The sequence below is a fragment of the Pseudophryne corroboree genome, chromosome 8 (genome assembly GCF_028390025.1).
Source record: "Pseudophryne corroboree isolate aPseCor3 chromosome 8, aPseCor3.hap2, whole genome shotgun sequence".
Taxonomy (NCBI): Eukaryota; Metazoa; Chordata; class Amphibia; order Anura; family Myobatrachidae; genus Pseudophryne; species Pseudophryne corroboree.
Window position 1 is genome coordinate 192,214,288 of NC_086451.1, and position 12,921 is coordinate 192,227,208.

At 48.9% G+C, this 12,921-nt stretch overlaps 1 protein-coding gene across 4 annotated transcripts in view; it reads right to left on the reverse strand.

The window, feature by feature from the left end:
- The window catches only part of LOC134947598 (death domain-containing protein CRADD-like), a 181,530-nt gene that overhangs the window by 122,713 nt on the left and 45,896 nt on the right, over positions 1-12,921 (reverse strand). The gene's annotated exons all lie outside the window — the stretch shown is intronic.

Consider the following 12,921-nt stretch of genomic DNA (forward strand, 5'->3'; position numbering starts at 1 on the left):
GCACATATAGAGAGAACAAAATCTCATCATGTGTAGTAATTACATTTAATAATACATCACAGATCACAAAAACATAACAAAATGTTTAAAATGACATACAGTATTTTGAAAATAGAAATGGAGGGGTCCCCTTATAGTCTTGTGCAAATAGAAAAGAGGGGTGCGTAATAACCAGAAGGTATTGAGAACGCAGTTCTCAAAATGCGTATATCAACAGTCACCAGGTATCCCCCCGGGTAGGTTATCTGGGATCTCCCTTCAGGCAAAAACAGCTCCAGAGTCTCTAGTCCCACACAGAGATAGCGGGGTCCTCCTCCTATGGCAGCCAACGCGTTTCAACCCTTAAGCCGTGGGTCTTTGTCAAGGCAATGACCTGTATGTCTCCTTCCCAATGATTTAAACTACAACTGTCCAATAGAAATCCTCCACACACAGCTGATCGTCAGTAATTCAAAGCATGATCTCTCAGGTTGCCATGACAACCGGAACCACAATCGCAGCCATTGGTTAAAGGTCCGCAACGTCATCTCCCCCAACACAATACACACTCCCACCGTTACGTCACTTCCCAGTACAGCCCCTCGTATGCGTACATCAAGAAGACTGGAGCGTCTGGTTGCTATGGTCCCGCTTTGCCGTTTCCTGTGTTAGCGGTACTGCGGCCGAAGATAAAGTATTAGCTCCAGTGACCCGATACGTCATTTCCTGGTCACTGAAGTGAAGGGGAAACAATGAAAATAACGTTCTTGTTGGGATCACACAGGACAAACAGAGCCTCCGTTTTCCTAATCTGAGCCATTCTGGCGACAAACTTTTAAAGCTCTGACCACATCGAGAGTATTCGACTCCACTAAGGCGTCAGTAGCCACTGGCACCACAATAGGTTGGTTTATGTGGAACGATGAAACCACCTTCGGCAGAAATTGCTGACGAGTCCTCAACTCTGCTCTATCTTCATGGAAGATCAAATAAGGGCTCGTGAGACAAAGCCGCTAACTCCGATACCCGCCTTGCGGATGCCAAGGCCAACAGCATGACCACTTTCCAAGTGATGAATTTCAACTCCACCTTCTGTAAAGGTTCAAACCAATGTGATTGAAGGAACTGCAACACCACGTTAAGATCCCATGGTGCCAATGGGGGCACAAATGGAGGTTGGATGTGCAACACGCCTTTCACGAAAGTCTGAACTTCTGGAAGGGAGGCCAATTGTTTTTGAAAGAAAACCGATAAGGCTGAAATTTGTACTTTAATTGAGCCCAACTTTAAGCCCGCATCCACACCAGCTTGTAGAAAATGGAGAAAACGTCCTAACTGAAATTCTGCCGTAGGAGCCTTCTTGGATTCACACCAAGACACATATTTTCTCCAAATACGGTGGTAATGTTTAGACGTTACTCCTTTCCTAGCCTGAAGAAGTATGGGAATTACTTCACTGGGAATACCCTTTCGGGCTAGGATCTGGCGTTCAACCGCCAAGCCATCAAACGCAGCCGCGGTAAGTCTTGATACACGCACAGCCCCTGCTGTAACAGATCCTCTAGTAGAGGAAGAGGCCAGGGATCTCCTATGAGTAACTCCTGAAGATCTGGATACCAAGCCCTCCTTGGCCAGTCTGGAACAATGAAGACCGCCTGAACCATTGTTCTTCTTATGATCTTTAGTACCTTTGGAATGAGAGGAAGTGGAGGGAATACATACACCGACTGAAACACCCATGGTGTCACTAGGGCGTCCACTGCTATTGCTTGAGGGTCCCTCGACCTGGAACAATATCTATGAAGTTTCTTGTTGAGACGAGACGCCATCATGTCTATTTGAGGAATTCCCCAAAGACCTGTCACTTCTGTGAGGACCTCTTGATGAAGACCCCACTCTCCTGGATGGAGATCAAGTCTGCTGAGGAAGTCTGCTTCCCAGTTGTCCACTCCTGGAATGAAAATAGCCGACAGGGCGCTTGTATGTCTTTCCGCCCAGCGGAGAACCTTCGTGGCCTCCGCCATTGCCGCTCTGCTTTTTGTTCCGCCCTGGTGGTTTATGTACGCCACTGCTGTTATATTGTCCGACTGGATCAAGACGGGCAGATTGCGAAGAAGATGTTCTGCTTGAAGAAGGCCATAGTAAATGGCCCTTAACTCCAGAACGTTTATGTGTAGACAAGTCTCCTGGCTTGACCATCTTCCCTGGGAGTTTTCCCCCAATGTGACTGCCCCCCAGCCTCAGAGATTCGCATCCGTGGTTACTAGGATCCAGTCCTGGATCCCAAACCTGCGCCCCTCTAGGAGGTGAGAGCTGTGCAGCCACCACAGGAGTGAGATTCTGGTCTTGGCAGACAGAATTATTCTTCGGTGCATGTGCAGGTGGGATCCGGACCACATGTCCAACAGGTCCCACTGGAACACTCTGGCATGGAACCTGCCAAACTGAATGGCCTCGTAGGCCGCCACCATCTTCCCCAGCAAACAAGTGCATAAATGGACTGACACTCTTGCTGGTTTCAGAATTTGTTTGACCTGGCTCCGAATTTCCAGAGCCTTTTCCACTGGAAGAAAAACTCTCTGTAATTCTAAGTCCAGAATCATTCCCAAAAATGACAGCCGTGTCGTCGGAATCAACTGTGATTTTGGCAAGTTTAGAAGCCAACCATGTTGTTGCAGAACTGCCAGGGAGAGTGTAACTTTCTGCAGAAGTTGGTCCCTGGACCTCGCCTTTATCAGAAGATCGTCCAAGTATGGGATAATTGTGACTCCTTGCTTGCGAAGGAGAACCATCATTTCCGCCATCACTTTGGTGAAAATTCTCGGAGCCATGGACAAACCAAACGGCAACGTCTGAAATTGGTAATGACAATCCTTAATTGCAAAAGGTAAGCCTGATGCGGAGGATAAATGGGAACATGTAAGTAGGCAACCTTTATGTCCACCAACACCATAAAATCACCTTTCTCCAGATTGGAGATCACTGCTCGGAGAGACTACATCTTGAATTTTCTTAGGTAGAAATTGAGGGATTTTAGGTTCAGGATTGGTCTGACCGAGCCGTCCGGCTTCAGAACCACAAAGAGGCTCGAATAAAAGCCTTCTCCCTGTTGTGACGGGGGAACCCTGATAATGACCTGATTTTGACACAACTTTTGTATTGCATTGCATACTACCTCTCTGTCCGGAAGAGAAGCTGGTAAGGCCGATCTGAAAAATCGGCGAGGGGGAACGTCCTGAAACTCTAGCTTGTACCCCTGGGACACTATTTCTAAAACCCATGGGTCCAGGTCCAAACGAGCCCAGAACGGACTGAAGAGTTTGAGACGTGCCCCCACCGGTGCGGACTCCTGCAGAGGAGCCCCAGCGTCATGCAGTAGATTTGGCAGAAGCCGGGGAGGACTTCTGCTCCTGGAACCTGCCAAGGCCGGTGATCTTTTACCTCTTCCCCTTCCTCTAGTAGAAAGGAAGGAAGAACCGCGGCCTTTCCTGTATTTACTGGGACGAAAGGACTGCATCTGATAGTGGTGTGTTTTCTTCTGTTGTGAAGGAACGTAAGGCAAAAATGATGACTTACCCACGGTAGCCGTAGATACCAAATCAGCGAGACCGTCACCAAACAAGACACCACCTTTATATGGCAGAGCTTCCATATTCTTCCTGGAGTCAGCATCAGCATTCCATTGATGGATCCACAATGCTCGCCTAGCTGAAACTGCCATAGCATTGGCCTTTGACCCCAAAAGGCCAATATCTCTTGCCGTCTTCTTTAGGTAAGCCGCAGTGTCTCTGATATTATTATTATTATTACGTTTTATTTATAGGGCGCCACAAGTGTTTCGCAGCGCCGTACAAAAGGACAGTACAGGGAGACAAAACTTAGCATAACAGTAAATAAATAACAAAAATGGAGTGCAGGTAACAAAGAGCACCACAATTCTCAAAGCATAATACAGCTTAGATGTAAGTAGCGAAGGAGTAATCATTGTACTACTTGGGGCTGGCGGCCATAGATAGAGAGGGGCCATTTACCAGCAGGAGAAAAAGCAGGTAAAGATGGTCGCTGAGTGAAATGTGTCAAGAAGAGGGCTTAGACAAGAGGAAAGAGGGCCCTGCTCTGGAGAGCTAACAATCTAGTGGGGAGGGGCAACAGACAGATGACATGAGGTGCAAGCAAGCAGGTAGAAGCCTGATGGTGGTATGCGAGCAAAGCAGAGATGTCCAAGGCATGGGGCAGGGGGATGGAGGAGCAGCATAAGGACTAGGTTATGCATTGGAGGGGTACGCTTTGATAAATAGGTGGGTTTTCAGTGCCCGTTTGAAGCTTTGCAAGGTCGGGGAGAGTCTAATGGAGCGGGGGAGCGCATTCCACTGAAGGGGTGCAGCACGAGCAAAATCCTGAACTCGTGCATGGGAAGCAGTGACCAAGGCAGAGGAGAGGCGACGGTCATCAGCCGACCGTAGTGGGCGGGAGGGAGTATGAAGGGAGAGGAGGTTGGAGATGTAGGGAGCGGTGGAATTAGAGATTGCCTTGTACCCAGTCTAGGGTATCTATGTCAGATGACAAGTTATCTGTCCACTTTTCGATAGCACTACTCACCCACGCAGATGCAATGGCTGGTCTGAGCAGCGTACCCGTGGTGACATAAATGGATTTTAATGTATTTTCCTACCTACGATCCACAGGGTCCTTAAGGGCTGCCGTGTCAGGAGACGGGAGAGCCACCTTTTTAGACAACCGCGATAGGGCCTTTTCCACAATGGGGGGTAACTCCCACTTTTCCCTATCCCCAGAGGGAAACGGATACGCCACCTGAATCCTTTTGGGAATCTGAAACTTTTTATCAGGGCTTTCCCAAACCTTTTCAAAAAGAGTGTTCAGTTCATGAGAGGGAGGAAACGTTACCACAGGTTTCTTTTCCTTATACATACAGACCCTTTTATCAGGAACAGCAGGGTCCTCGGAGATATGTAATACGTCTTTTATTGCCACAATCATGTACTGAATGCTCTTTGCTAATTTTGGATCCAATCTGGCATCACTATAGTCGACACTGGAGTCAGTGTCCGTGTCGGTATCCGTGTCTGCCAACAGGGCAAATGAACTTTTTGTGACCCTGAGGGGGTCTTGACTTGTAATAACACATCCTCCACAGATTTCTTCCATGCCTGGTTCTGAGATTCAGATTTATCTAATCTCTTACTAATGAGAGCTACATTAGCAATCAAAATAATTTACCCAATCAGGAGTCGGCGGTGCCGACAGGGTCACTCCCACAGCCGTTTGTGTCCCTAATACAGTCTCCTCCTGGGAAGAGCCTTCAGCCTCAGACACGCCGACACACGTGTACCAAACACCCACAGACACACCGGGCATATGGGGACAGACCCACAGTAAAGTCGGTCAGAGAGACACAGAGGGAGTTTGCCAGCTCACCACCCAGCGCCTAATCACCAGTTCTGAAACACTAAAGAATGCCCTAGACCTGCAGCGCTTTTATATTAAATATATACTGCACCAATATTCCTGTGCCCCCCCCCGTTTTGCACCCTGATACTTATTCAGAAGTGTGAGGAAGGACCAGCGTCTCTGCAGCCTGTGTAGATGAAAATGGTGCTGAGCTGTGAGGACTAAGCTCCGCCCCATTAATGGTGCGCTTCAGTCCCGCTTTTTTGAAATAAGATTTTACTTACCGATAAATCTATTTCTCGTAGTCCGTAGTGGATGCTGGGACTCCGTAAGGACCATGGGGAATAGCGGCTCCGCAGGAGACAGGGCACAAAATAAAAGCTTAAGGATCAGGTGGTGTGCACTGGCTCCTCCCCCTATGACCCTCCTCCAAGCCTCAGTTAGGATACTGTGCCCGGACGAGCGTACATAATAAGGAAGGATATTGAATCCCGGGTAAGACTCATACCAGCCACACCAATCACACCGTACAACTTGTGATCTGAACCCAGTTAACAGTATGATAAACGCAAAGGAGCCTCTGAAAAGATGGCTCACAACAATAATAACCCGAATTTTTGTAACAATAACTATATACAAGTATTGCAGACAATCCGCACTAGGGATGGGCGCCCAGCATCCACTACGGACTACGAGAAATAGATTTATCGGTAAGTAAAATCTTATTTTCTCTGACGTCCTAGTGGATGCTGGGACTCCGTAAGGACCATGGGGATTATACCAAAGCTCCCAAACGGGCGGGAGAGTGCGGATGACTCTGCAGCACCGAATGAGAGAACTCCAGGTCCTCCTCAGCCAGGGTATCAAATTTGTAGAATTTAGCAAACGTGTTTGCCCCTGACCAAGTAGCTGCTCGGCAAAGTTGTAAAGCCGAGACCCCTCGGGCAGCCGCCCAAGATGAGCCCACTTTCCTTGTGGAATGGGCTTTTACTGATTTTGGCTGTGGCAATCCTGCCACAGAATGTGCAAGCTGAATTGTACTACAAATCCAACGAGCAATCGTCTGCTTTGAAGCAGGAGCACCCAGCTTGTTGGGTGCATACAGGATAAACAGCGAGTCAGATTTTCTGACTCCAGCCGTCCTGGAAACATATATTTTCAAGGCCCTGACAACGTCAAGCAACTTAGAGTCCTCTAAGTCCCTGGTAGCCGCAGGTACCACAATAGGTTGGTTCATGTGAAATGCAGAAACCACCTTAGGTAGAAATTGAGGACGAGTCCTCAATTCCGCCCTGTCAGAATGAAAAATTAAGTAAGGGCTTTTATATGATAAAGCCGCCAATTCTGACACACGCCTGGCTGAAGCCAAGGCTAACAGCATCGACACCTTCCATGTGAGATATTTTAAGTCCACAGTGGAAAGTGGTTCAAACCAATGTGACTTTAGAAAACTCAACACAACATTGAGATCCCAAGGTGCCACTGGAGGCACAAAAGGAGGCTGTATGTGCAGCACCCCTTTTACAAATGTCTGAACTTCAGGTACTGAAGCCAGTTCTTTCTGGAAGAAAATCGACAGGGCCGAAATTTGAACCTTAATGGACCCTAATTTTAGGCCCATAGACAGTCCTGTTTGCAGGAAATGAAGGAAACGACCCAGTTGAAATTCCTCTGTAGGGGCCTTCTTGGCCTCACACCACGCAACATATTTACGCCAAATGCGGTGATAATGTTTTGCGGTTACGTCCTTCCTGGCTTTGACCAGAGTAGGGATGACTTCTTCTGGAATGCCTTTTTCCCTCAGGATCCGGCGTTCAACCGCCATGCCGTCAAACGCAGCCGCGGTAAGTCTTGGAACAGACAAGGCCCCTGCAGTAGCAGGTCCTTTCTTAGAGGTAGAGGCCACGGTTCGTCCGTGAGCATCTCTTGAAGTTCCGGGTACCAAGTCCTTCTTGGCCAATCCGGAACCACGAGTATAGTTCTTACTCCTCTCCTTCTTATGATTCTCAGTACTTTTGGTATGAGAGGCAGAGGAGGGAACACATACACTGACTGGTACACCCACGGCGTTACCAGAGCGTCCACTGCTATTGCCTGAGGGTCCCTTGACCTGGCGCAATATCTGTCCAGTTTTTTGTTTAGACGTGACGCCATCATGTCCACCTTTGGTTTTTCCCAACGGTTTACAATCAGGTGGAAGACTTCTGGGTGAAGTCCCCACTCTCCCGGGTGAAGGTCGTGTCTGCTGAGGAAGTCTGCTTCCCAGTTGTCCACTCCCGGAATGAACACTGCTGACAGTGCTATCACATGATTTTCCGCCCGGCGAAGAATCCTTGCAGCTTCTGCCATTGCCCTCCTGCTTCTCGTGCCGCCCTGTCTGTTTACGTGGGCGACTGACGTGATGTTGTCCGATTGGATCAACACCGCCTGACCCTGAAGCAGAGGTTTTGCTTGACTTAGGGCATTGTAAATGGCCCTTAGTTCCAGAATGTTTATATGAAGAGATGTTTCCATGCTTGACCACAAGCCCTGGAAATTCCTTCCCTGTGTGACTGCTCCCCAGCCTCTCAGGCTGGCATCCGTGGTTACCAGGATCCAATCCTGAATGCCAAATCTGCGGCCCTCTAGTAGATGAGCACTCTGCAGCCACCACAGGAGAGACACCCTTGTCCTTGGCGACAGGGTTATCCGCTGATGCATCTGCAGATGCGATCCGGACCATTTGTCCAGTAGATCCCACTGAAAAGTTCTTGCATGGAATCTTCCGAATGGAATCGCTTCGTAAGAAGCCACCATTTTTCCCAGGACCCTCGTGCACTGATGCACTGAGACCTGGCCTGGTTTTAGGAGGTTCCTGACTAGCTCGGATAACTCCCTGGCCTTCTCCTCCGGGAGAAACACCTTCTTCTGGACTGTGTCCAGAATCATTCCTAGGAACAGTAGACGTGTCGTTGGAATCAGCTGCGATTTTGGAATATTTAGAATCCACCCGTGCTGACGTAACACTACCTGAGATAGTGCTACTCCGACTTCTAACTGTTCCCTGGATCTTGCCCTTATCAGGAGATCGTCCAAGTAAGGGATAATTAAAATGCCTTTTCTTCGTAGAAGAATCATCATTTCGGCCATTACCTTGGTAAAGACCCGAGGTGCCGTGGACAATCCAAACGGCAGCGTCTGAAACTGATAATGACAGTTTTGTACTACAAACCTGAGGTACCCTTGGTGAGAAGGGTATATTGGGACGTGGAGATAAGCATCTTTGATGTCCAGAGACACCATATAGTCCCCTTCTTCCAGGTTCGCTATCACTGCTCTGAGTGACTCCATCTTGAATTTGAACCTTTTTATGTAAGTGTTCAAGGATTTCAGATTTAAAATTGGTCTCACCGAGCCGTCCGGTTTCGGTACCACAAACAGCGTGGAATAATACCCCTTTCCTTGTTGCAGGAGGGGTACCTTGATTATCACCTGCTGGGAATACAGCTTGTGAATGGCTTCCAAAACTGCCTCCCTGTCGGAGGGAGACTTTGGTAAAGCAGACTTCAGGAACCGACGAGGGGGAAACGCCTCGAATTCCAGTTTGTACCCCTGCGATACTACCTGTAGAATCCAGGGATCCACTTGCGAGTGAGCCCACTGCGCGTTGAAATTCTTGAGACGGGCCCCCACCATATCTGAGTCTGCTTGTAAAGCCCCAGCGTCATGCTGAAGACTTGGCAGAAGCAGGGGAGGGCTTCTGCTCCTGGGAAGCGGCTGCATGGTGCAGTCTTTTTCCTCTTCCTCTGCCCCGGGGCAGAAAGGAGTGGCCTTTTGCTCGCTTGTACTTATGGGAACGAAAGGACTGAGTTTGAAAAGACGGTGTCTTTTTCTGCTGATGTGAAGTGACCTGGGGTAAAAAGGTGGATTTTCCAGCCGTTGCCGTGGCCACCAGGTCCGATAGACCAGCCCCAAATAACTCCTCCCCTTTATACGGCAATACTTCCATGTGCCGTTTGGAATCCGCATCCCCTGACCACTGTCGCGTCCATAACGCTCTTCTGGCAGAGATGGACATAGCACTTACTCTTGATGCCAGGGTGCAAATATCCCTCTGTGCATCACGCATATATAGCAATGCATCCTTTAAATGTTCTATAGTTAACAAAATATTGTCCCTATCCAGGGTATCAATATTCTCAGTCAGGGAATCCGACCATGCGACTCCAGCACTGCACATCCAGGCTGAGGCGATTGCTGGTCGCAGTATAACACCAGTATGTGTGTATATACTTTTTAGGATATTTTCCAGCCTTCTATCAGCTGGTTCTTTGAGGGTGGCCGTATCAGGAGACGGTAACGCTACTTGTTTAGATAAACGTGTGAGCGCCTTATCTACCCTAGGGGGTGTTTCCCAACGCGCCCTAACCTCTGGCGGGAAGGGATATAATGCTAATAATTTTTTAGAAATTAGCTGTTGTCAGGGTCTGTGTCGACCCACTGAGGTAACGGGCGTTTTAGCGCCCCTGACGGTGTCTGAGACGCCTGGACAGGCACTAATTGATTTGCCGGCTGTCTCATGTCGTCAACAGTTTTTTGCAAATTGCTGACATTATCACTTAATTGTTTAAATACAATCATCCAGTCAGGTGTCGACTCCCTAGGGGGTGACATCACCAACACAGGCAACTGCTCCGCCTCCACATAATTTTCCTCCTCATACATGTCGACACACGCGTACCGACACACAGCACACACACCGGGAATGCTCTGATAGAGGACAGGACCCCACTTAGCCCTTTGGAGAGACAGAGGGAGAGTCTGCCAGCACACACCCAGCGCTATATATATACAGGGATAACCTTATATAAGTGTTATTCCCTTATAGCTGCTGTTATTATCGTTATTTGCTGCCAAAAATGCCCCCCCTTCTCTTTTTTACCCTGATTCTGAAGCAGGACTGCAGGGGAGAGTCAGGGAGCCGTCCTTCCAGCGGAGCTGTGAGGGAAAATGGCGCTTGTGTGCTGAGGAGATAGGCTCCGCCCCTTCACGACGTCCTTATCTCCCGCTTTTTTGTGTAAAAATGGCAGGGGTTAAAATACATCCATATAGCCCAGGAGCTATATGTGATGTATTCTTTTTGCCACCTAAGGTATATACTGTTATATTGCGTCTCAGGGCGCTCCCCCCCAGCGCCCTGCACCCTCAGTGACCGGAGTGTGAAGTGTGCTGAGAGCAATGGCGCACAGCTGCGGTGCTGTGCGCTACCTTAGTCTGAAGACAGGATGTCTTCTGCCGCCGATTTCACCGGACCTCTTCGTCTCTTCTGGCTCTGTAAGGGGGACGGCGGCGCGGCTCCGGTGACCCATCCAGGCTGTACCTGTGATCGTCCCTCTGGAGCTAATGTCCAGTAGCCTAAGAAGCCCAATCCACTCTGCACGCAGGTGAGTTCGCTTCTTCTCCCCTTAGTCCCACGATGCAGTGAGCCTGTTGCCAGCAGGACTCACTGAAAAAAAAAAAAAAACCTAAACTAAACTTTTATTCTAAGCAGCTCAGGAGAGCCACCTAGATTGCACCCTTCTCGGCCGGGCACAAAAATCTAACTGAGGCTTGGAGGAGGGTCATAGGGGGAGGAGCCAGTGCACACCACCTGATCCTTAAGCTTTTATTTTGTGCCCTGTCTCCTGCGGAGCCGCTATTCCCCATGGTCCTTACGGAGTCCCAGCATCCACTAGGACGTCAGAGAAATATATTTATACTGGCGGGGGTTAGGATAGTGCCTAGGCACTTATGTCCCCTCTTGCCAGTTTATTTTGAGGCTTTTCTGCTGCCCAGGACACCCCCCACCCCGTAGTGCTGCTGTGTGTGGGAGCATGGCGCGCAGCGTGCGATCACTGTGCGGTACCTCAGAATGCAGTCACTGAAGTCTTCTTGATCTTCTTCTACTCACCTGTCTTCTGACTTCTGGCTCTGTAGGGGAGGTGACAGCTGGCTCTGGGAACGAGCATCTAGGCGTACCTAGCGATCAAACCCGCAGGAGCTAATGGTGTCCTGTAGCCAGAAGCAGAGCCTTTGAAATCACTGGAAGTAGGTCATACATCTCTCCCCTTAGTCCCACGAAGCAGGGAGACTGTTGCCAGCAGTCTCCCTGAAAATAAAAAACCTAACAAAAGTCTTTTTCAGAGAAACTCAGTAGAGCTCCTCAGAGTGCATCCAGTCTGCCTGGGCACAATTCTAAAACGGGAGTCTGGAGGAGGGGCATAGAGGGAGGAGCCAGTTCACACCCCTTTCAAAGTCTTAAAGTGCCCATGTCTCCTGCGGATCCCGTCTATATCCCATGGTTCTAATGGTGACCCCAGCATCCTCTAGGACGTATGAGAAAATGGATTTGAGCGTAGTGTCAGTCTTACGATCAGCCGGTTCTTTTAACGCGGTAGATCCAGGGACAGGTAAAACCACCTTTTTAGACAGTCTGGAGACAGACGCGTCAACAATGGGTGGGTTTTCCCATTTTTTCCAATCTTCCTCAGGGAAGGGAAAAGCAACCAGAACCCTTTTTGGGATCTGGATTTTTTTTTCTGAGTTTTCACAGGATTTTTCAAATATAGCGATTCATTCTTAGCAAGGCTTTCTTATTGTCAGTGAAGTAAGCATCCTCAACCGTCTCAAGTGTTGTGTCAGTAATATTTAACACATCTCTAATGGCCTCAATCATGAGCTGCATGCCCTTAGCAAGGGATGCCGCCCTCCTCAGCCCATCCCCATCACCGTCTGCAGTATCAGAATCAGAATCAGTGTCATCTTGCATAATTTGGGCAAGTGCACGTTTCCGTGGGAACATGCTAGGGGATTTTGCAGGAATAGGAACAGAGCCTGACTAAACCGCCATACACTTCTTCAACACCTGAGTTTCAGTCTCAGTATTAGCTACCCTAGCAAAGATCTGAGAGATCATTCCTTTGATAGAAGTTAACCACTCAGGCTCAACAATAGGGATCTAAAACATAGCATTACAATCCTGTATACATGGAATGGATCCCTCCTGAGAGGAAACATCTTCTGCAGCATATGACAGAGTCCCTAGACATGGCTATGGGAGATATTAAACACCCCCACACACACACAGGGAAACTGCAGACACAGTTTCCCCCCAAGTATGCCACAGAGAGCCACAGAGATTGGAGCCAACCCACTCACAGCGCTTTCTTAGGTAGGACTAATAAAACTACCAGCGCTATCTGTGTAACTTAATAGACTACACTGACTTTACACAGCCTTTCCCCCCCTTATACAAACCCCTTGGTTCCGCACAGGATAGCTGGAGTTGCTTGGAGGGACAACTCATCCTGTCAGCGTCAGTTGTACAGGATCTGCAAGCAGGAAAATGGCACTGAACGCTGCTGGGTCCGCTCTGAGGAGAAGCTCCACCCCCCGAACATGGCGCTGCTTCCCGCTCTTCATTTTATTATACTGGCCTGAGGATGTCTGCTGGGAGTGATCCGGGGACCCTGACAGGCTTGCTAGCCAGTGTAGGGTATAGGCGCTGGCTCAGGG